Source organism: Nomia melanderi, chromosome 10, assembly GCF_051020985.1.
Source record: "Nomia melanderi isolate GNS246 chromosome 10, iyNomMela1, whole genome shotgun sequence".
Taxonomy (NCBI): domain Eukaryota; kingdom Metazoa; phylum Arthropoda; class Insecta; order Hymenoptera; family Halictidae; genus Nomia; species Nomia melanderi.
Window position 1 is genome coordinate 5,621,667 of NC_135008.1, and position 25,244 is coordinate 5,646,910.

At 49.1% G+C, this 25,244-nt stretch overlaps 1 protein-coding gene across 10 annotated transcripts in view; it reads left to right on the plus strand.

Annotated features, from left to right (window-relative positions):
* kek5 (leucine-rich repeat, immunoglobulin-like domain-containing kekkon 5 protein) overlaps positions 1-25,244 on the plus strand; it is a 333,208-nt gene that overhangs the window by 200,104 nt on the left and 107,860 nt on the right. For 2 of the 10 annotated variants that reach the window (XM_076371229.1, XM_076371234.1), the window contains one exon: positions 8,369-8,430. The exons of the other annotated variants lie outside the window; for them this stretch is intronic. The gene's annotated coding sequence lies outside the window, so the exon portion shown is untranslated. The remainder of the gene's footprint in view (positions 1-8,368; positions 8,431-25,244) is intronic. 10 annotated transcript variants of the gene reach the window in all.

The window sequence follows — 25,244 nt, forward strand, 5'->3', positions numbered from 1 at the left end:
GCGCAACTGGGTCACATTTCATTATCTTTTCATCCCTTCCCGTGTTCCTCCGAAAGCCTCGTCCTATCTCGCGTGACACGCGCCAAAACGAAAACCGATTTATCCTCTCTCGCAACAGTTCCCAACGTCTAGTTTCATTCTACTCTTCATCCCAGATATATTTATCATTGAACTACGCTATTAGCGAAACTCCTCGATCTTCTTTTTTCCAAAAAAATAAGAACCAGACAAGCCTAACCGGTTCACCCTCGATAAGATCACTGGCGATCCCGAACGTCAGATAGCCGAGCACAGGAAGCTCCGGTTCGGATGGTTACAAATAGGAAGCAGAAACTGCCGAGGGAGTTATCGACGTCACGATCTTCGGGGGGTGTGCTTAGCGCCACTTATCTCCGGAGCGAGAGTGATATCGGTATGAACATCAGAGGAAGCTGCGGAGGACTGGCTGGGGGGTGGGTCGCCGGCACCGCATTATCTCCGCTATTCGCGTCTCATTCGTCACCGGGCTTTAATCCGAGACTCTTCCGATCGCGGCGGCGAACATTATCTCGGAGGATCGGCAGGGCCGCGTAAATCAAGCCGGGAAAAGGAGAGAGACGAACGGCCGCGCCATAAAGGAATCGACACGCCGCGGCGGGGAGAAAGTAGAAGGTCGGTCCGATTCGGCCCCGTGTATCGCGAGATGCAGCGGAGTGCATCGAGCCGAGTCGGTATCGGCAGGTATCGATTCCGCCTCGGTTTGTACTATCGATAACGGAATCCGCGCTGTCGCTCGTGACTTTCCGTGCTTGTTCGCGCCGAGCGGCCGTGTAACAGCAAATAGCTACCTCGCAGTCCACTTGGCATAATTCAGCTGGGACACGACGCGTTCGGGGCGTCCTGGAATCGAATTATTGTATGCGCGAGTCTCGCCTTTTATAGATTCTATTCCGAACCTAACTAGGATGGCGGCCTCGATGCGCGCTCGTCAATTCGGGCCAATGAATTATTTCTTTGCCCCGTCGCAGAATAGAAGCGTCGTAGGCAGCTTCTGGAAATCTCGCCAACTCGAAGCTTCAAATAGGTATTAAATAAATGGATATCAAACTATATGGAATTTCTCGATGACAGAGCTGCTTCAATCGTGGACGTTAAATTGATTGAACAGCTTCAAGCAAATAATGATCGTTAAACAATTCGGTGCAGGATTCCTTTAATATATGAGGATTAAATTCACACATCACGGAGAATTCTTGTTGCGACAACGTTCGATATCGATGTTCCGGGAACAAACGGTAGACGAATGGTATAATCCCTCCGGAGACCGTGAAACATCGGGCCGTCGTAATCCCCGGATATCGTTCGCGCGAAAACAGACGCGCAACGGACAGAGGAAAGAAAGGCTCGCGTGAGAACCACTGACCCGTAATAGAACGCGCCTCCTCTCTCCACAGGGCAGTGACCCATGCTCACGGGACGCGAACCAGCCTCCTTATCAATTGCGTCATTATGAAGTTAACGATCTTGCTCGTAACAATGGCCAGTCCGTATTGAAAGTCTCATAATCCTTCGCCATCTTCGGGCCGGATGTATCGTTCGTGTCGTTCGATTTCCCTCGGGCCGGAAGTCGTTGTCGCGATTCAGCCACGTTCCCCCGAGCGCCGCTTTTCAAGCTGTAATCAATTTTAAACTGTGCGAGGACAATGGCCACTGTTGCGGGGCCGCCGCGGTGTCGTCGACGGTGCCGCGCCGGAAAACGTAAATACGATTGGAAACTCGCGCTTCCGCGACGCTTCGCAATAATCGATGTTTAAGTTCAGCAACTTCTGCTCCGGCATTGCCGGCTGCGCCGTGGAATATTAATTAACTCAATGGCGAATTGTTCTCGCGAATTCTGCTGCTTCCGACGTCATCTGTCGCGTTTGACGAGCGTTCCTAATAAAATGCGAAGAACGGACTGACGATACAACAAAAAATACGGTACAGAGGCGGAGAGGTTGTCGGCTGTTACGTTTATTCGTATTTACAGTTGAATCGGATGTTCGATGCCTATTCGCAGATTTTTCCGTTCTAAACCGAGCGTTATTACTTTCGAAAATAATTTATTCGCTCCGGCTCGAGCAGCCGCAAATCCAATTAAGACACAGATTTCACCGATCGACTCCGCGAGTTACAGGACGCCCGGCGTACAGGATCGCGCGTACTTCGTTCCGATTCGTGGGAAGATAGGCAATTAGGTGGCTCGTGCGTGAAATAACACAGCAGGAAGTAGTTCGATCCACAATAAAATCAATCAATGCCGAGGGAGCGGCGATTAAACCCGATACCGATATTAAAGAGCCTCGGGTAATTACGGCCGCGCAATCGTCGCGGCTGAAAGGAGAACGAAATACGCAAATTACGGTCCGCATTTGCGAACCTCCGCCGAGTTTCAGGCAAAGTCAACACAGGTATGTTTGAAGTTCTGTTCTGCTCGCGATCGCCTTCTGCAGCCCCGCCGTCGCGCTCTCCGCCGTTCATCGCGCTAATTAAAATAATGTTTCGCTGCCGCGTATTCAATATAGAAATCACCGTTCCCGATGAAAGTCCACGGCAACGTTGAATCCCGTTGAACCAACAACAAAATTCAGCGCGCCGATTCGAGATAGCATCGCGCAACAGTCCCTGTCCCGGCCGCTCCGTCGCGTACGCGGAGTACACGAAAAATCTCAATCCATCAGCTCCAGCTGCAAGTGCGCCGCAAGTGCACAACCGTTCGACCCTCCGTCGCCCTCTGCACATGCGTCACGACGCGCATAAATCAAGTAACATCCCGTCAGACTTTTCTACGGATTTACTTTTACGGGACACGGGACGATCCGTCTGATTTATGCGACCTGAATCGACGTGACGCGCGTGATCCGTAGCGGGACGGTTCGCCGTCGATCGCGGGTGCAGGACACCTTGCGCGTTGTATTCTTGTCGGACTCCGTATCGAGTCGACCCCGTCCCGGCCCCGCGAGTAGGCGTCTAACGCGCAATCTGGCACGATCTGCGAGGGCACGTTCGTGCGACGGCCGCGATTTCGGCACGTATACGCGGCTGCAAATTGCATTTTGCCGGGCCCGGCCGCGCGATTATATGCACGTGGCCCTGTCTGTACAAAGGCGCATTCAGCGACCGCGTTATGTGTCCGCCGAGTCGACTGCATCCGTCGACAGTGTGCCGCAGCGACACGACGCGCGCGTTTACGTGTCAGACGAGCCACACCGCCGCGGATACACGCGTTCCTGCACCCGGTGCGTCTGCGGGGGACCTGTCCGACGTAAGCTCTGGAACTTTGCTGTCCTCCTCTGTCTCATTCCTCTTGTTTCCACCGCTGCATTCTTCAGGGACGAGGATCGCGGCGCGCGCGCGCGCCGCTCCGCGGCGATTCGTATCGCGCGGCAACGTCTCGTGCGTTAATTAAATGCAACAGTAGTTCGGTGACGTTACGCCGCCCTTCGGTACGCGGAAATTTGCTGTTAGACTTTGCTGGATATGCAAACATAGTTTCTGTTTGCCACAAGCGATTGGGGTGTTTAAATATTTACCGTTCGTTGATTGTTTACGCGGTTGCCGTATACGTTTCTATTGGCGGTCATACGCTGGCGGGGATGCGGACGTCGATTGAAAAAGAAACTCCTCGACGGGGAATTTCGAGCCGCTGCCACGGGAGTCTTAGGCGTGGCCCGTTTAACGGGAAATGGGAAATTCATTCGCGGGCGAAGCGCGACCGTTTAAAAATTCCAGTTTATGGGTGAGCCTGCACGGAGCGGGACCGAGTTGAATTAGCATAGCTCGGCCATGCACGGACAACGGTCGGAGAAAGGGTCATTATAGCAGAGCGGGAAAGTGGGGACAGTTATGAGGAAAGTTTTGATTAACGTTCCTTAAATAGAGACGGAGACAAGGAGACCTAAGCGGGGACCTGGATGAAGACGGGGCGAGCGTGAGCGATGGGCTTTCTATTCTCTCGACCGTGATGATAGCGTAATGCGATCCTCCGCCATGTTGAATCTGTCCAGTCTCGAATGTCTTATTTTTCTGCAAGATTTTCAGACAACGAGCAGCCGGTTTCCTTTAGTTTCACTTTGGCGCTACGCCTGACGATCGAGGAATTTGAAAAAAACGGCGGGAAAGACTATAGTTCGCGGAACAGCGTCCTCCGCGCGATCGCTTTGAGATTCTGTACTTGTTGCTCCCTCCTCGGCTGCGTTTATTGCGCGACGTTCTTCCACGGCGATGTCTCCGGTAACGGCACCGTGAAATCGTCTCCAGACTGGACGGGAATCCTTGCCGCGCCGAATCACACCGATATGGCGATATTAACCTGGACGACTACCGCGAAGTGCCACCTGTGAGTGCGGAACGTCGTTGGAATGATAATAGGAGCTCGATTGCCTTGCAGACGGCGAAGTTGCCGTACTTTCGCGCGGAAACTTTTGATCTTTAGGAAAGTCCCGGCCGCTATTAGGAATTCTATGGCGACGCTCCTCGGCATCGCTGCTTCGGGAACGATGGTGTTTTAGAGAGGAATAGAAAATATTGGATGCGATGATGTACCTCTCTGTGAATTCGCTTCGAGCGAGTATCGCAGTTACAGATAATTCAACCCTTTACACTCCGAAAGTGTTCCACTGGAAACATTGTACGCTTTCTAATGAGATACACATTTTCTGAAACTTCACGGAAAATCGCACGTTTCAGGAAACTATTATTTCAATGTTTCGTATATTAATGCATTATAGAAAGTTTAATAATAAATATCAAACTTTATAACGTTGCTGTGTTAAATCAATCGACTGAGTGCTTCTGTAGTGCAAATGCACAACGATGATCAATAAGTAGGCGATTAACAGAATAAAAGTGTCAGTTTTCAGCTGGAAGTTGGTCTAGAAGAAACGATATTACTTATGGGATAACTTGGCAGACGTAGGATTCTATATGTGACAGTCACCAGGCGATAGGATTTCAAGGTGGAACGCGTGAAATGCGTTCGCCGATGTCTCGAACTGACAGATAATTTAATGATGACAGCCGCAGCGCGGTGCTATAAGAACTTTATGGAGTTACGATAGCGCGAAACGACGACGTGACATAACAGGCACGCGATACGGGCGCACTTCAAGTTCTGCGGGGCAACGTTTGCTAGTTATAAGCTCTCCGCGGCAGGCTGGTTGCGGCGTGGCGCGCTACCTACTCGAATTAAATATTTAAGTCGTCGCCGCGCTGAATGTCTGAGCGCGCCGCGTTTTCTTGGGCAAAAACCGGGGGCTGCGAGCGGACGTAGCGGCACAAACGCAAACTTTGGCGGCACGGATTCGACGCACTGGAACTGAATCCTGACTTGGAACTTAACAAGCTCCGCTGACTGCACGGCTGAATTTTGAACAGCGGGAGCCTGGGTTGTAACTTTGGTGTGAACACCGGTGTCAACCCTTGGTCTTGGTGACTGTAAGTCTATTTCGGCTCAATCATATTCGACGAGTTCCACTCGGGAATGCTTTCGAATTTGCGAAGGAAGTGAAGGACAATTGTTGGTGTTAAATACATCCCTTTTTATTAATATCGATTTAACTCTTTGCGGACGGATGTCGGCATTTCGGTGAGATGAAATGGTTTGGAAGACTGAGTCTTGGAAAAATGATCTAATTAGTCGAACAGCGAGAGATCTACACGTATCTTTTGTTCTATTAATTAAGCAGTTGGTATTTAATTTAGCTTCATATGAAGGTTTTCTATGTTTCGAAGAATCTTCGTCAAAGGTTTAAATACATAGCTGAGTTGAATATTAGATACAATGAAAACATCAATACGCGTTGAGAAATTGATTGGATAACGTTTGCGGATAACTAAGAATCGACGACTGTACAGTCGTCGAACGCGTACGTTCCTAGAGAATTGACGTCCGTTGAAGCGGATTCGATCGAGTGGCAGGACATGTTCCGCCCGCAAGACTCCGCCTGCGAATATTCGCGGGCAGGTATCGATTTTCAATTCTCAACGGCGAATTTAGAATCGACACCGTCAAAAGTGGTAATTTTATTTGTCAAGCCGCGTAAAACCGTTTCACCTGTTTACCAAGTGGCCGGCCGGCGCCGACTCTGAGCACGTAGGCGCATTAAAGCAGCAAAAGTAACGAGAAACGCGCCCGCTGTTTCCCGATTCCAGTTCACCGCTGTGTGGCGTTCATTACGAATCCGGCAACTCGGTGCACACGGGGAAGTTAAATTCTAGAAAAAATCACGCCCACGTACGAGCATCTTTCTATACAATCTGCATCCGGATATTATATTATTCTTGTTATTATTCATTTCAAATTCCAACGAAAATTCAGGGAACCGTTCGACGATCCGAATAGATACATACAATCTATTTGTCCGCCGCGAACTTCCGTTCCCCTTGAATCCCAATTCGCAAATAAATAATTCGTCGCTAAAGTCAGCGGAATTTCGAATGTCGAATCAAGGGATTCCAGCCGGAGGATATTCTGAAACAGGTACCTGACTCCGCACGGAGATCCGAATCTGCTCCTCCTCCAGAAAACCATTCGTCCCCGTCAGCTCTTCCGTGTCAATCTTCGTCGTTGTCAGTCACACGTTCCTCCAACTCCAGCCGAAAATAAGGTGATTCGCCGGTTGAATCCGAGAACTTCCTCGGTGATCCGTGTCCGCTTCGCCCGCGAGCTTATCGCGTCGTTTCACCACTAATACAGCCACAGTTATGAACAGAGTTTCCGTAAATAAGTCGAAGCTTCGCGACTTTTGTAAATAAAGCACACCATCTGTACTCCGAGTTAGCAATGCGCATTCGAGATCCCCGTTTTACTATTGCATGGAAATGAACGTTCGTCATTCAGGAATAAAACGATTCACTGCCAGAATCCTCAAGCCCTCTCGGTCGGCAATATTCAGTGGCGCGGCCGGAATTATGCATGGAATTTCTGTAAATAAACCGAAGCTCCGTGTCGCGGACCCCGAACCGAGACACCTGGGGACCGTTAGATCGGAACAAATCAAATACAACATCGGCGGGGCAAATTAGCAGTAACTATTGGAAGTCCCGGCGCCGCGGTTACACTTGAACAAACATTTCTCGTTCACTTATTCGTCGCGGAATAAGCTGACACGCCGCGCGAATCCCCGAACTCTCCGTAGCCCAGTCATATCTAACGCCGCAGCCGGAATTACAGCCGGAGCCTCCGTAAATAAACCGAATTTCGCGTCGTAGATCCGCGCCGAGACACCCGGGGGGCCAACGACCATCGGATCGGAATAAATCAGGCACAATATCGGTCGGACAAGTAACCGTGGTGGATACGGTAAATCCGCATTCTACTGTCGCGCCTGAATAAACGTTCCTTGTTCACTTATTCGCCGCGCCGTTGGAATACCTCGCACGTTGTCCGATCCGGCTGTTCGCCGATGTTTGCAGAGAAACGAAAGTCCCAGCGAATTCCGGATGTTGCCAGCAGCCAGCCAAGGATCCCCTGGAAAATTCACCTCGTAACTTCCCCCGCAGCCTAGCTCTGTCGTTCCGCTTTGATCTCCGGGTATTTGCGAATATGTACGCCCGATACACGGGCGAGCGTTCGCCCCCGCGCCGGTATATTTACACGCACGTACGGGAACACAGGCGCGACGCGAGCGCGCGCCCGCGCCGGGCCGCGCGCTCGCATATTCGTGGTCCTGGAAGATTACAGAATTCGCGGAATTAGGCGGCACCGGTGCATCGCGTACACGCGTGTTTCTGCAGCCTGCGACTTTGCGAGCTGCATGCACAATCGGCCAGGAGTTGCAGCGGCGAAGTCGTTGACACGACGCTGAAATGAAAGCCGCCGAATAACTATTTTACACTTACAGGGGCTCACCGTGGAGAAAGGTTTTTTTTGCGTTGGTTTGAACGAACGTGATTCGGAATTTTCAGTAAATTCGGCTCGACACCGGAATAATAAATTTGATTGATGGAAACGGTGAAAGGTTTCTATGGAGCGGAGGATTTCTGGATTAGACGCGATTGATAGGTGTTGAACATAACAGGGGAATACGTGGATGTACATAATTCGTAAAAGATTCGTGACGAATGTACGGTACACTTACGGCCTCGTTTGTCTTGCGTCGGTCTAATCGTATTAAACGCGCCTCTTGTTAGAGGAATCGAATAATGCTTCATCAGAGCTGACTAATTCCTACGGTGTAACGCAATTCTATTAGCTTTGTAGCGAGCAATTCACGTCGCGGCTCCGCCGACGAAATTTCATAGAACGGCGTGATTAACAACGCGGACGAGGGAACGGGAGGAAATTTTCAGGCACACGCTATTTATCATTTGTATTAATCACGCAATCGTTGTCCTCTTCTTTTTACAGGTTGGTACGCCGACATCGAATTCCGAGCAAACACCGATCTCCCCTCCAAGTGCCGAGCGCCGGTGAGCGAATATTTTTTTTGTTCCGCGGCGCGAATGCTAAATGGCTGTTTCGTTTCCGTTAAAATTACTATTGCAAACGGCGAACGGTATTCCCCGGGGAGCGCGGGTTTCGGTAAACCGTCCCACTCGTTATTTAATATTTTTTAAACGGCAAACACGCGACCGAGATAAGTTCATTCAGTTTCTCGTTAATGCAATCGACCCGCATATTGTAAAGCATTACGCGCGGACGTTATCGGAATATTCGTTTAAAACGGCCAGATTAATCTCGCCGAGGTGAATTTGTTGTTCCCGGCGCGTGAATCATTTTTACCCGGTTCGCCGGTAACAAGCTACCAGGTTAACTCGATGAAGCCGCCGTGTCGGATACGTTTTTATTTCCGGCCCTCCCGACCGGCGCTGATAAAACAGTTTCATCGCGACCCGCGCTGCTCCGAGGCCTGGTTTCAGGCTCAATTAAGATAGCCGAAGGCGCGACCGGCAACGAGGAAACGGTAACGTGTAAATAATTCCATACGCCGCGGGCAATGCGCATCGATGGCGGCTGACACAATTAAAATCCCGCAAATCGAGCACCATTCGTTGCCCGCTGTGATTTCGATCGACGCGTCAATTAAAACGCCGCGGCGAACGAATCGCGAGCTTGTCACCGTCGTCTGCCTCCTTGACGCTCGCAAGGAGCGTCGAGTCACGTCGTTACCGCCGGAAACTCGCTCCCCATACATTACTTTTCGAGCGTTTCTTCGAATATTAATCGGAAGTTCCCTGTTCTCGTTAAGAATCAAGTACGGTCGACCGAGGTGAATCGGTCTAACAGAAAAATCCAGTCTACGGTTATCAAATCGCAAATTATATCTTCCATTTCTTGTTTCTCATTCGCGAAAGGATGACTGAAAAATTCTTGTTCACTTTCCATTAGCAACGTTTCAGTTTTTAATCCTATCAAAAAGAAACGATCCGATTCGTACCTTATCAATTGCACGCAATCTCGACTCTGTACGAATCACGTCGCTCGAATCGTCGAATCCACGGTGCCCGTCTTGAAGCGCCGAGAATCCTAACGACGTCTGGCTCGTAAATACCACAGGTTACCATTAATTCCCGGTGGTACGCAAACATTCACGCCGCCGCGGATTCCGGCGATACTTCGGCCGCGGAGGTCACGAGCAGACGCGTACGGGAAAAATCCCGGCCGGGACTTTCCGCTCGCGTGTGTCTATTAATCGGCGCCCGCGGGGGCGGAACGTTGCTCCCGACATTGACGAATTTCGTTATTGAATATTAATCCTCGCGAGCTTATTGGACCGGCGTCGGCGGTGGGGAGAAAAGCAGAAGGGACGCGGCGGTTTTCACGGGACTTGGACAGGCTCGTTACGTTTGAAATATCGATTCGCGGGCTGCATCGACGTGCCTCGCGCCGGGATCTTTTCCTCCGGAGAGAAGAAAAACGGCGCGGCGTCTCTTCTGGCGAGAAGAAGGAGCGGGGCGGGGGTTAGGGTAGTCGCGGAGGGTGGCTCGCGCAACAAGCGAACATATTAATGGATCGTTCGCAGCGTCGTTTTACCATTGCTCGCGACGGAAAAGCTGTCGCGGATGAATAATAGCCACGCCTCCGTTGCCCATCCCCTGTCCTCCCGGTCCCTCTCCCTCACACGCTACCCCGTAACAGGGATTAATCGATAGCCAGCGAATATTTTCCTTTATTCGCGGCCCGGCGAAACTGCCTGGTCGGTTTAACCCCTTATCTTACAGCAGCGCGTTAGAATGCAACGGAAAATTCGACGATAGCTCGGCGAATGCGCACGTCACTCGTTCCTGACGTTAAACGTCATTCGTCTGTTATCAATTGTTGACCTTTTAGTTACGGGGCTGGTCGCGACGCTATGCACGTCTCACGCGTATCATAAATATCACTGCGATGCGAGACCGATAGAATTTTCCATTGTACAGTTAGATTAGACTACAACGTGCGCAATTATCGATGACACAGAATTGCGCCTCTTTAATGGGGTATCGTTCGAAGAGATAACACGAAAGCTACTATAGCGTAGGTAAAAGGTTGATCGTTGAAACGCAGACATAGGCCGAGCGTAGAATTTTTCCTAAATTGCTAGCGATGAAATAGCGAGTTTCAATCCAGCGAACGCAGTTGCGAGGGAAATCATAGGACAAAGGGCTAATTGATCGTCGGCCCGCAAGAACACCTCCCGGCGTCGGACGTGTGCCGCGAGCCTCGATTCCCCCGATTCCGACGCTTTAACGCACCCCGGAATTATTCATGTCACGTAGCCGCACGTTTTATGCGGCATCGACGCCCTCCGCTCCCCCGCCGCCCTTCGCGCTCTTGTCCCACGAAGGAAGAGAACGCCCTCGGCTGCGCACCTGAACGGAAAAAGAACACGATATCATCTCGCAGCCTGCAGCGCACGCGAGCGCGTTCGTACGCGATTAATAATTTTCCCATTCGCGGGGAAATTCGGGGGGTCGGCCCGCGCTGGCGCGAGTTCGGCCTAGAATCGGATATGTAACCGAATCTGGAGTGATATTGATTTTTCGTCGGATCAACCGAGATTTTTACGGGATTTTGCAGCATGGTTTATGCATATTTCGCCCGGACTCCGGGTGCAGCGGCGATTGAATAATAAATTCGGCGTCCTGATTGCGCAGATGATCTTGCAGTTAGCTGGCGAAAGTTATGCGCTTGCGTGGAATGCTCGTGTTAAATTTTCCGTCGGTATGCGGGGTGGGATACATTAACCGTTGGCGTACTCGTTCGACGGATAACATTGTTTTTTCGTTCAAAATACGACAAGGGGATTCGGTGACATCTTTTCATACTAATTTTCTCCGGATTAAAGGGTTCAATCTCGTTCGCCGCTGTCTCGCGTGAAAATCAAATTCCTCCGATTGCAGCGTCAAAGACTTCGTTAGCTCGCCTAGTTTCCCTCAATTTTGAAAGTCAAGGGCCGCGTTTATCGCGAGCAACAAATCGACGGCTGTTATTTCCGCAACGCCCCAGCGTCAGCAAACTAACACCGATGACAAGGGCTGGTGTTATCGAGGCGCGCCGTGAGAATGCATTACTTTGAGGCGTGTTCGCATTTAAATTAGGCACCGTGGCTGCAGCGCCGGCGTATTTTCCCGTTGTTCGTGCCTCCGTACACGTACGCACACCCGCGAGCTCCGCTGGAAACTTTGCGGAAAGCCCCGGCACCGTTGCCCGCTCGCTGCCGGCGTATCTATATATCTTGGAATGTCGCAATTAGTTGATGTAGGGAAGTACAACAGAAGTTTCACAATCCGGCAACCAAACATATATCCCGCCGCTGTTGTAATTAGTTCGCGCGGATACCGTAACGACCCGATGGAACGCGTTGTTTTTCATCGGAACTCCCGAAAAACATTGCATCGCTTCCTTATCGGTTCTTCGATTTTCCGGCAAATTGGAAGCCCTCCATCAAGGAAATGTTAAGATCCGTCGTAGAACGGCGACGTAGGTTATGCAATCTCGACACGTGGAACAGTTATAGACACAAATCTGTTCAATAATTCGCACTTCTCGTAAACGAACATCCTCCGTGTTAATCTTCCGCCAAGCACGCCGTATATTTCTCTTGGCGAATATTTTTTCGGGAAGAATTATTATTTTAAATTTACCGGCGACCCGTGGCACTGCCGCAACGGGTGTGATATATGGCGGCGCGAAGTGCGCGAAGGACTCTACAAACACGAGTGTAATTTATTGTATTAAATTTATATTTGATCATGCTTTATCGCGAGCGGCTTTTGACGCGCGGAAAAGTGGAGAAATAGCCAATTCGAGCGGCGCGCCTTGTTTTATGAACAGAAGCTCGTCATATAACGCGATCGTATACGCTCGCAGCGTGTCACGCTACGGGTGTCCCTAATACATCGGATAATGGAGACCACGGGCAAGAGCGGCCGTTATAAAATCGAAGCTCGGGCGACCGGGCCGGCGCTCTATTAAAAAAGTAATCAATCGACGATAAACCGGGACAGATATATGAAAATGAAAAGCCCGACTGTTCCTCGTTTCCTCTTTTCCACTCCATTCCTTTCTGTTCAAATGAAAACGAATTTGTCCGCGTTTTTTGCCCGACAAACACCGCTCTCTGTCGCAATTTCTCCCGGCCGGGAACGCCCCTCTTAAGCGTGAGCGGCGTTACACTTTAGAGTAAAAATTCTCATTATTCCTACGCGAACGGTGTAATCCTTGCCGGCTTAGGAGGTTTAAGCCGTCGTTCCCGGAGCGTATTCTTTAGAATGCACACACGCGAATACGTGTCTGGAGAAGTTTACCGGCTCGAATGTTTCCTTGGTGGCGGGCCTGTTTGCGTCGGGCGCGACACGAGAATGGAATAAGGGTCGCGATGAAACAAGATGTAATTTTTCCCCCGGATTTCTGAAACCCGCGAGAGATTCCGCGAACCCGCTGCATAGGGAAAAACAGATTTTCCCCGTTCCCGTTCGACTGTGCAGAGCAACTTCCACGTTTCTTCTAATCCCCGCAGCTCGACGTTTCTAATCTCCGATTGAATATTTAACGAGCGGATCGTTATGCGTCCCTCACTTGTCCCGCTTAGATGATTATTTCGCGTCTAACAATTTAGTGACTGCACGGGGATCTCCCTTTGTTTTGGAACAAGTCTGTACATTACTAATTGGGAGGAACTACCACTTCCTGTAGCGACGAGGCTGATTTTCGAATTGTTCTTCGTTTCGAACTTCTCTCGTTATTTACCATTAGAACTACGAAAATGATATTCCTAATTTCTTCTTTATTATTAGAAAAATACAGCTGCTTTCTTAGGAAATTCCCAAATGAGATATAGTAATAGAAGAAGTATAATGTAACTCGATCAAAATACATTCAGAGTTTCTATAAAATATTAACCCTTTGCACTCGACAATATTTTTCATTAAAAATATTCATTGCTTCCTGGCTAAATATTAACCATATTTTTCGCAACTAACACAATTGATTATTTATTTTATTTTATTTAGCATACGGGCTTCAACCCTTTTGTACAAAAAAACAATAAACTACAAAGAGACAGATAGATTATAGAGAAAAGTCGTAGGCCAGAAATCGCATGGTATTATTTCTAAAAGTAATAAGGCGGGAAGAAAAATTGAGAGAACAGTAAAATCTATTGACATTGATAAAAATTTTATTTAGACAATTGAATGGTGTCTCACAGATGACCGAGATGTATTTACACAAAATTTGGATAAGATTTCAGGACAGCAAGCGAGACCATTTAATATCTTAAAAGCAAAAATAAGGTCAAGTAATATTCTACGACTTTCGAGAGATAAAAGGTCAAGAGACCTTTATCTTCTATAAATTAATAGTCAGAACTATTTTACTTCGATGTTTTATGTGTTGGTACATTACACAAGGTTTAACCCCTTTAACGAGCTTACTCGTGATAAAAATGTTGGACCAATCATAAATATCACGAGTCTGACTCGAGACGACAACACGAGTGAAATGTCGGTCGCTATAGTTATGGCACGAATTTTGCCCGGTTAAATGGTATGGCAATGGTTTAATATTGAATTGAAAATTTCATAAGTTTGCTGCGTCGAATCAGGTAGCGACTGTAAATCGAATTGGATGTTTCAGTAGATCCAGTGTTAATTCTGAAGCGGAGTTGCTCGCGATTGAAGATTGCCACCGCTCGGGAAAAGAACGCGACAGCGTAGTTGCGATTAAGCGCACTTCGTCCCGTTGGCTAAGTGTTAATATCGGTTAATAATGTCGCTTAAAAAGCATCGCGCGGCGGCGCGTCTCGGGTCCGAGTTTAATCCGTCGCCTTGCCCCACCCCCGCGCGCCACTAAAACCGAGGTTTTAATTAAAGTTTATTCTATCCATCATCTGTCTTTTCAAAACCGCCCCCCGAACTTGCTTTTATTTCCCGCGGGTGGTCGTCGTTTAATTTCACCTCCCTCCCCGTGTCGTCCAGGTACCGGCGGCGCGAGTCTTTTCGGTTTACGCGACGGTTCCGCTCGCCGGGCTCGGTCCGAAAAGGGAATTTTTACGGCGGCCGGGGCTCGTGTCACGATCAACGAGCCGCGGAAATTTTACGATCACGGTACATTTACTGTCGCCGCGACCCTTATACACTACGGTCCCATGGTTTCCAGTTCAATTACGAACTTCGAAGAAGTTACCTCGCGGAATGATTAACCGCGGCAGTTCGGCGTCGTTATGCTCGCCGTTTGTCGCGGTTTACGAGACGTTTTCTTTCCGCTCCGACCCGGGCCCGAATTGTTGTTCGACAAATCAATCGGCTCGGGAATCGAATCACGGACACGTCCGTCGGAATCATTCGGTAATGGACAACCGTTGTCGGAAAGTTCGGATTAACCGCGGTTTACGAGACCGCCTCCTTCCTTTTTCGCGGGATCCCCGAATTGTCGCCGGCGAATCGATCAGCTCGGAGATCGGACGGAATGATACGCGCGGTAATGAACGATGGTTGTCGGTAAACTCCAATTAAACGTTAATAGCTGTTATTGAAACATATCCTGCCTTTTCGTTCGTTAATAAAATACGAGTGTACGTATCGAATGAACGCAATTTTGGTGCTTTCATGTGCGTTCGGGGGAAATAAAATTTAACGCAACGCGTGCCCGCAAAATTCAGCCGGCCCCGCCGGCTCCGCCCTCGCGCGAGCGAGTCACGCAGGAATAAATTATGATTTAACCGACGCGCCGGGCAGTTTTTTTTAGTGCATTGTAATCAAATATTGAGGCAGCGGGGAAAAAACGATCCGAGGTTCCTTGATGAATGTAAAGCATCGAACATGAACGAAATTAATGTTTATTCAATCCCGTCCCCCGCGCGCGGCCCGTTCGCGTGTAATCAATGCACGGATGATTGGATCACCGGTGCCCATATAAAAATTGTTTTCCCCGGCCCGATGAAACTCGCGGTGGCTATAGTCGGATATTGCCGCGCGACACCGCGCTGCGAACATTGATTTTCAAAATATTCTCCCGCGAAGTTCGGCGGTCGACAGCCCTCACGCGTTTCCTGCTCTGTTTAATACCGGAATCCGGTTCCCAGGCTTTCCCTCGTCGCGAAATCTTTCTTGTGTCGCGCGTGTCTGGCCGACGCGGCGCCGCGAGAGGATCTCGAACCTTTCGGCTGACAACGGTGTTCCGGTGAAACGCGTGTCGCTCGTTCTCGCGTGACGAAACGTTCGGTGTTTTAATATTCCTAATTGGCACACGTTTGAAACAACGTACGTCGAGTTTCTTCTTGACGGGTGATAAAAAGTGTTGAATCAAATTAACGCGCCGTGGATTTCTCGCGGGCGACCGTTTCAAATGGAAAGTTTCATAATGCGGACGGCTCGTTTGAAACGGTAACAGCGATAGTTCTTTGTTCTCTATAGCTTGATTGTACGGAAAATAAGAGACGAAAAAGCGAACGAGTTAAAATAGAGCGCGTCGTCGAGAGAAATAGGACGCACTCGTTGATAACGCGTTAATGTAAACATCAAGCATATTTGCAAAGGTGTTAAATAAATTTCGCTCCGCGGGCCAGTATAAGCTGCATAAACGCATAAAGGCGAGCGATCTAGTTATTATCGTTATCGTCGGCCCTTATTGAGCTGCGGTCGCGTCGCCGCTGCGGCGGGCTCCGTTTTTCGAACGTGACCGTCGGTCAGCTGGATAATCGTTGCGACCCGTGACGGCAATTAAGAACAATTTAATGCCGACGACCGCCCGTTTATTCGCGGCGGGTATTCCGAGCATATCCGGCGGTTGATGCGGTTCGCGCGCACGAGCCGGACGCGGACCTAGAGTTTTTGTCTTTTTTATTTTGTTGTTCCTTTTATTTTATTTTATTTTTTTTTCGTCGCAACGGCAACCGTGACGCGGCCCAAACAGCGACAGAAGAGGAATCGGCCTGGAAACGCGGGGAATCGCTTTGCCGAATCACGGGACACGGGGCGCACATATCGAACAGTCGCATCGACAACACGCTCCGAAACAATTACAACGAGGAAAAACGAAAGCTCGGCTAACGAGAGCGGTCGCTCGTGTACGCGCGATTGTTTTAATCTTCTCTCCGGGCCGCGCGTCGCGTCGCGCCGCGATGAAACGCTTCCGCGGAAGTTTGATCGCTCGCGTCCGATTGAATTTCAAAGTTCCTGCACGCGGATACAGCATTCGGTTTTAAGTGTTGCTGTTATACCGTGTCGCGGTCGCGGGTTACGCGCCCGACGCCGGCTTGTACACGGTGTTAACAAAGTGGAACGGTATTTCGTTCCACCGAGGAACCATTCGGCTGTTGCGTGAACGTAATCCAGCGCGCTCGGACGAGAAGTTTCAACTAGAAAATTGCTACTTCTAAGTATCGCAACCGGTCACATTCGAAAGGCGTTGAAACATCGTTCGATTCGACGCAGCGGAATTATGAAACGTAAAATTCAGCATCTCATTTTGTTCAGCGTATTGTCGCATGGTCTATGTGAAACGAAACGTTCGCGTATCTGGATTCACGCGGAATTCGTATAAACGTGGATACCGGTTTACGGTGTAATCATCGTGGTTCGAGCTTAAATGAATACGTCCCGAAATTACAGGCTGAAAAATTAATATTCTCGTTCCTGCCGTTTGTGGGATATTCAGAGATATCCGACGGGGGTTTCTTCGGACCTCCGTGTGTAATTAGAACTCGGACGGCCACAAGGCAGTTGCTAGTTTCGTCGGGACGCGTTCCAATGTAAATGAAACCAGGACTAGAGGCGAGACTCAACGCCGAACGGGATAGGATCCGGTGATCTTCGCGGCCGATACCGCGATATCGACTTGCCGGCAGCCATTTTACGACGCGGCGATTATTTATGCAGCCGGATAACGCCGACTGCCCGCTATCCGATTCACCGGCCGCTAGTGGGAACGAGAATGAGAATTTTTGCTCGATTTTATTAAAAGCCAACGACAGGTGAAATGGAAATGCGTAATGAAAGTTGTTCGTTGTCGGGAGTCGGGTAAAATGAAACGCGTATAATTTCGCGTATAGCGCGGAGGTAAGCGTATTGGTTCGGCATGTATCTAAATAAACAGAGTTATGCTCCGTGCATTATTTTCATTACCGCGGACGTTTATGTGTATTCCCATTATTGTGATGCATATCGCAAAACTCGGAATCAATGGAACATTTGTTTCCCCGGTTGTGCCCGTACGCGTGCACTTAACGAGGCTATTTATGCACAGACAGAGATTACGAATATTCCAGGAACACCACGTGTAATCCCCTCGCCGTGGAACCGTCGCATCACCCCAGCTTCTGCTCTAGAACCCTTAAAACTCTGAAGAATGCTCGCAGATGAGGTATTCATGTTTAAGTCGGCAGCCGGTACGCTTACAATGCGAGCTTCTGGATCCACGAGCCGTCTAAGCTACGAGAAGATGTCTGCGCGGGTTCGCAGACGCAGCCAGCCGACTTAGAGGTACAAATATCGCGATAATTTTTCGCGTGCGATTCGGAGGGCCGTGAAAACTGTGCGCTTCGACGTTCGGAACTTCGTTCTGATAATTACATCTGGCAGCTACATCGACGAATTTACATGGCAAAGCTTTCTATGGCCCGGCAAACCATGTAAATATCACCGCAAGACGGGAAGCACGCCTGGCAACAATTTATCGGGCGCCGTAAATTCGGTATACGGTAACCTAATTAATCCGGCGACCAGCCATGACGATCAACTATCAGACATAGTTGCCGGAGACTTCGGATAGTTGGTAGCCGGAGAACGGCCGCTGCCATGGAAATTAGCTTCCGCGGCTGTCTGCGCAGCTGATGCCTCGGGGGACGTCCGGCCGAAAACGGCAAAAAGCGGTCGGAAAGGGGATACGTCGAAAGAGGGGAGCGGGGAGCGGTGAGAAAAAGAAAGAACGGAATACGAAGACAGCTTAATAGAGACGATAGTTAGCGGAAAGAGCGAGAACCGCACGATACTTCGAACCTAATATATCAACATCTAATCTACGGTTTGAACGATTTTGAACGCTTAACTCTTCGCACTCCTAAACTGTTTCGCTGGAAATGCAATTTTCTAATGAGACACAGGAGACTTTTTCTGAAACTGACTTCGCGAAAATTAAGAGACGTTGATTCGGAAACAAAAGTACTTCGAATGTTTCATGTGTTAATGCATTATAGAGAGTTTAATATTAAATATCAAACATTGCGATCTTGCTGTGTCAAATTAACTGAGAGTCTTTGTTTAATCTAATGTTTCCGATTAACGTTAAGCATTGTGCTACGTCACTTCTGTAAATTTGTCTTCGCTTGTCATCTGTGTTACGTTATTTTTCGGCGGTAATAACTTGAATCACTTCCGGTTCGTTAAGGGTTAACACAGTCTTAGCGGTACGATAGAAATATACAAAATTCAATACAATGGTATCGAAAGTTTCTCGCGATTATCTCGCAAACTAGAACCCTCCGCGGTTTACGCTTGGGAAAGAATTCTCAAAAATCATGTCTCCGGCGACATATGGGAATAATAATTGAAAGCAAGGGCTGTTAAGTATATCAGAAACTAGCCTCGACGGTTACACGTCCATTTACGACGAACGCTGACGCGTTTCGCGCGCACATAAACAATTAAAGCGTCCCGATCGCGTGGCGCGGGCGCATTCCCACGTTCGTTGGTGCATTTGCAGCCGGAACGATGGGGGTGGAGGTTCGCGCGGAAGACGGGTGGGCGGAGGTCAACGCGGCAAGAGTCAGCGGGGCTAGGGTAATAAATAGAAAGAGAATAATTGCGGGTCGGCCGATGATCGTCGACAATTGCTAAACCATAATGGCCGGTCGGTGCGCGCGCGGAAGAGTTACGCACCCCCGATAGCCCGTCACATTCATAAGCGGCGAGTGTCGTGTAATGAAAAAAGAACGGCGCGTCGGTTAGAGGGAGAGGCGTGGGCGGTGGCGGTGGGATAGAATCGGACCGGTCGCCGGTGGGAAACGGCCGAGCGGAAAAGAGCGTGCGAAATGAACCATGAAATTAACGAATGGCCCCGAATTCATATCCGCGAGTCCCATTTTCCCGGCCAATTAATTATTTAAAACGCTTGCGGCCCTGGAAACAACACCGCTCTGTTGATACTCATATTCGCGTTTGCAAGATGGATGATAGGCGGCCCTTCCACCCGTGCTTTCTATTTCCACCGCCCCGTCCGCCGCTGCCCCGCGCGCGCACGTGAGCGGGTCTGACGTCGTTGAAAGGTAACTTTGTTCCAGTTAATAGCGCTGGAAGTTCCACCGAAAGTTGAGCGGAATTTTGTTACGGCTTAATGGAGGACTGTCGCAGCAGTTCGTTTTTTTTTATGGAAGGGACGTGTGTTTTTTTGAAGCTATAGGATTAGGCGTGGGATCAAGTTTGATATGCACCGATGGTTTCGAGTCTAGTTTGATAACACTTGAGAACAGTTTTTCAATGATGCAGTTGTAAGGTGTTCCGCGATGAAGCGCGCGGAACGTGGGGTTACTCGTAACTTTTTCCGTCGGTTAAGGAGCTGATCGCCATCTTGTCGGCGTAACGCGGATGGCTTGCGCGCGGGACGAGTCGACGAATGAATCGAGCGGCGAAATGAAACGGTCGTCGATGTTTGTCAGATAGCCAGCCAGCTGCAACTAATTAAATGAAATTATTCATTACAATTCTATCGATTTTGTAGACCCCGTTACGGTGTCCGTGGAAATGGACGAACTGCATGACAGTGTCGTGCATTACGAGATACGTAGATCCTGAACGATAATCCGTATCAATCGGGCGGACGTGTAACACAAAAAATGAATTCGTTGAACTTTATGCGACACTGCCATTCCGGTGTATCCGTACATCTCGTTCTTCGTATGGCTTTCGTGTCAGAGCTGATATCATTTTAATTATTTTTCCACGGAATGCGAATAAATCTGCGAAGAGGGAATCATGGTGAGGTTGCGGAGGAACGTTTCGATTCAAGAATGCCTAGCGTTGTCGACTTAATTAGTCTAAAAATCAGCAACGAACGAGTAGATATTATTTGCAACTACTCTACCGGAATAACTGGGAATAGGTAGTAAAACGAATCCGGTGATTCCGTTCCGCGCGGACATTCTGTTTTTAATCATTCGAGGCTAACGAACCATGGCCGCGACTCGATGCGCTGGTATTCCGAATATTCGACCGTATTGCGATTGACAATGTCAACGCCGCGATAATATCCGATGGATAGGACGTGTCCAGCGAGCGTCCATCTATTTCCAGCGGAATTACTCGTGGTTGGAATTATTTCACGGGAAAAAGTTCGACCGCGCGGATACGAGAGAGAAAAATCGCGCGCGCCGTTCACGAAACTGGGGAACCGTGAAAATGATGTGTCCCATAGATTAGTGACGTGCAATTCAGCGTCCACTCTATCACCGATATCTTTTTAATCAATTCTATTTCGAGCATGGACGGGGCTCGCGACTATTGGCATCCCGGATGAAAAGCGCGAGTCAAGATCAAAGGGAAATAAGATTGATCGTGTGCGGCTCGTGTTCATTAAGCTTCTATTTTGCGCACTGTTACCCTCATTCAGGAGTGACAAGCCCAGGATGTTGCCGCAACCGTTTGCTTCCAGTCAAATTGAAACTGTTGCATCGACGAATCGATTGCGAACCTAAAAGTGGTCAGCCTCGACGAGATATGGTTATGGTTTTACGGTCGGGAAGTTGATTCGCGCGCGTGTCGGATAAAATTGATGATTACCCTGCGGATGGAATTAATTCGATTGTTCGTTCTGTTAGCGTTCGATGTGTACACGATCTTATTTGCAAGACTGCTTCTAATTTGTGCAAGACGTTCCGACGATCAGGAAACAGGCGTTCGGCCTTAAAGCGGTCGCAATTGCTTCTCGTCGAAATGAATGTCTAGTTCGAAAGTATCCTTGGCTTCCGAGAGTTTAATGATACCAAAGATTTTCATAATTCCGTCGTTTTCGGGAGCTTAATCTTCTGTCACAACTTACGCGCTTAATCGACCGTGAATGACTTCGCAAAGACTTTTAACGCCTCTCTACTCGAACACCTTCCTCTCGGACGATTTCGCGACAGTCACATGTAGCTGCATTAATATTAATGCGACCGTTCGGGAATAAATTTAACCCATGAAAGAAACTTCCAAATGCATCGAAATCCCCCGCGTTCGCGATTACCATTCCTCTTAACTCATTCTGCGGATACATTATGCTAGCTGCTTTCCTCGGTGCTTCGTGATCGATTGCAAAAAGCGTTATTCCGCCATAGGAAACCCTCGCAGCTACACCTGACACACATCTACATTTATTATAAGGATAAAACATCGGCGATAAAGAGAACAATGATCAACTTCTGTATTCCAACGAGTAATCCAACTAGCAACCGATTCTAAATTCACCTGATACAGTCCCAAGGAAAGTTCAGTTCTCAAGAATTGCACGGTCCAGTCGCAGCCACCAGTGTCCAGAAAACTGCGGATCAGGAATCCAACGCTATGGCAGCCCGGATCGCGGTGTCTGTTTGTGTGGGTCCTTTGTTATCTTTCACCGAGGATAGATACCCCGCGATCCCAAAAGCCATCGGTCTGCGCGCAGGATGACGCGCGGCCTCATACACGCGAGCGAGGAATGCGACGTTGAATAGGCAGAATTAATGGGAACGACGGACTCTGAGGTAATAACCAAGAGGTCTTGCTGCCGGCCATTGTTGCACGGGCCCTGATACTCGCGTCGACCCGCGGCCGGCTACATGCCTGCGACTAAAAATCGCATTAATCCTAGCCAACGTAACAAACGTGACGGGAAGCTACCACTGAACCAGGCTCGCCGGTTACGACCCCCTATTAATCGACGATTCCCGCGACGTCCGTGCTTTTTGGTTACACCGTTATTGCCGCGAAGTACCCGGGAATCATACACCCTACCCGCGCCGGTACCGAGCACTTTTTTCCCGTTCGCCTTTTGTTTATTCCTCTGTCGCCGCTTTCTCCATTCCGTTTTTTTGTTCCTCCTCCCACTTTGTCTTTGCTAAACGGTACACAGAGGGAGTCACCGCGTTTGCGAGCTAACTGGTACAGATGGGAACAAAGAACTCTAATCACTTTTGCGTACGTACAGCGCGCCGTTGTGCGATCTATAGACTCGGCGAGTTAGCGCGCGCATAACTTTATGCCTCGCACGACAAGCCAACGGGCAAATAAAGAATGACTGGTATGAACGGTTGTTAGTTGAGCCATCACGCGGCGAGTTCCTTGAGAGGATTTATGACTGCTTTGCGCAAACGTGGGATTATAATCACGCTTCCTGTGCCGTGATTAAATTAATGATGTTTACGCGAGTTCACGCTCCGAAGTGTTAATGGGAATTAGCTGGTTATTAGCGGAGCAAACGCGTTCGCCGGGTAAAGAACACATTTACAATTGCGCAAAGGCCCGCGGAGTCTAATTAGTTGATATTCCGAATTTACGGTATCAACCAGACGATGCGTACCGATTATGTAAGTACTTCCTTCACGAGTATGATTCTGTTGCTTCTCTCTCTCTCTCTCTCTCTTTCTCTCTGTTCTTCGTCCCGTGATCCATTAAGTCGGTCAAAAATTTCCCGGTTGCTCGTTCGTCCGAATACTCCAGACGTCCTTTCATCGCCACAATTAGAATAATGTGACGGTTCTTTGACTCGGAACGTTCGCGAGGCACCCGACGGCAAAGCCGCCGAACATCATCAAGCCGATCCACCCGTCGGGATATTTGAGCGAAAGGGGAATTACGTCGTGAAATTAAAGCAACGTAACCCCTCAATTTTTGAAGCGCCATCGAGAAGGTGCGCCCGCCGGATTACGCGGCAACCCTTTCGTCGGTAAAATAAACCGGCGTTATCCGATATTCGGCTCTTTTCCCGTTATTTCTGAAAGGCTTCCGCCTAAATCGCTGTCAGGAAAGGCGTTCTCCGTTACGACGATAACAAAGAACGATGACGGCGTGCCGGTGAAAGGCGTCGCGCAGCCGGCAATCCCAATTTTCGAGCTGTTTGGAAAAAGGATCGACGGCGGCTGCGAGCGTACACCCACGGGTGCACCGAGGGTGTGTCGTCACTCCGCGTCGAACGGTCCGGGGCGTACACGATTTCCATTTTAAGCGGCAACAATTTAATCGGGGTAATTGTACGCGTATAATCAACGGATGAAATTTTAAACAGGAGGATCAAATTTTAATAGAACCGGTAATGCACGGGGCCGGCCGAGTGTCACGCCGCGGCTGGTAATGGCGATACCTTGTGCGAGATTGTATGAGTAAGTGGAAAAAACGTTGACCCGCGCCGCTGTACCTCGTGGAGGATAATATCGATAAACTCCGCGATCGAGAGATAACCAGTTTTTACTAGCCGTTGCAAGACAACCTGTACAATTCGCCAAATATTTTTAATCTCGCGTTCGATTCGAGAATAACGGGAACGATTCCATTTGGTAAATTCGATTAGCTGGTCTTACAAATAGAAGGTATGCGAATATTTCGTACTTGACAATGTTAAGGGACACGACACTGCTTCGTTTATTCTACATTTTCCCCTATCGCTTCTTCGACTCGTGTAGCTCGCAGAATCTCTGACCCCGTTCCTCCCACGCGCAGGTTAGCGCCATCGTTTCCCTATCAAACGTGTCACTGATCCCGGAATGAGGTCAACCGGTTTGACCCACGAATCTCGAGGCGACCGTTTTTCCAGGCCCGACGGAACCAGCGTGGAAACGCGCGCGGACGGACGGGGGCGGGGGAGGCGGTTACAAACCCGACATGTCGCTTTAATTACCGGTCGACCGTAACATCGTAGCGAGAGGGCTGGTCGGAAATTAGACGTTCGAGTGAAAAGTGGTGCAGCTTAATTGTCTCGAAAGCCGAATCGATCTCTCGAACCGATTAAATTGCTTCTCCTGCCGGGCCGCCCAACGGTCTTGACAGTCCCGTGTCTCCTTTGTCGGGTGTCCGGCAGCGGCGCGTTGCCCGGGCCCGGGGACACGTACGCATACGAACACGTGTTCCCGTGACCCGCAATATCGCGCGTGCCTGAAAGCCAAGGCGGAAACCGGCTCGGTATTCCGGCTCATTAACCCCTCGCTATATGAGTTTCTTCGGTAAGCTTGACTGACTAATCTCGCTATCAACAGTTTCCAAGTAACGCGAGGAAACGTTTTATTTCTCGTAATTACATATTTGCTTTGAAGGTGAAGTATCGGGAATATCGAGCCTCGAATCTTTCTGTCATTTAATTCAATTCAGTGAAACTACAAAATATAATATATAATATCGAGCTTCGTATAAATCTTCGATATATGAGATATTGAGATAAAATACCTTGGTTCCTTAATTTATATATATTGTCTCAGTTTCGATGAATCTCACCTCGGAACTCGCTGAATATTTCTAAAAAAATTTCAAGCGCGCACTGTTCATATGCAAATCATCGAGTCTTCCTTATCATAGGGCAAAAGTTTAATATCAGTTAGAGTGTCAACGGACAGCAAACACGTAGCAAGGACGGAAGAAAATGAAAAAGGGATTGCAGTTAGCGCGGTGGATCGTCGAATACGGTTAAATAGGCTTTTACCGGCGGCCGGTCGGCACGCGGTGGCTAACAAATCGCTACCACCGTCGGAAAACCATCCAGCCCGGAATATATCGGAGCACCAGGGGACTCTCTGATCAATATGTAGACGACGTTACATTTGTACCCCGCGCGTTCGCCAGTATCGCGCCGCAACTTTATGGAT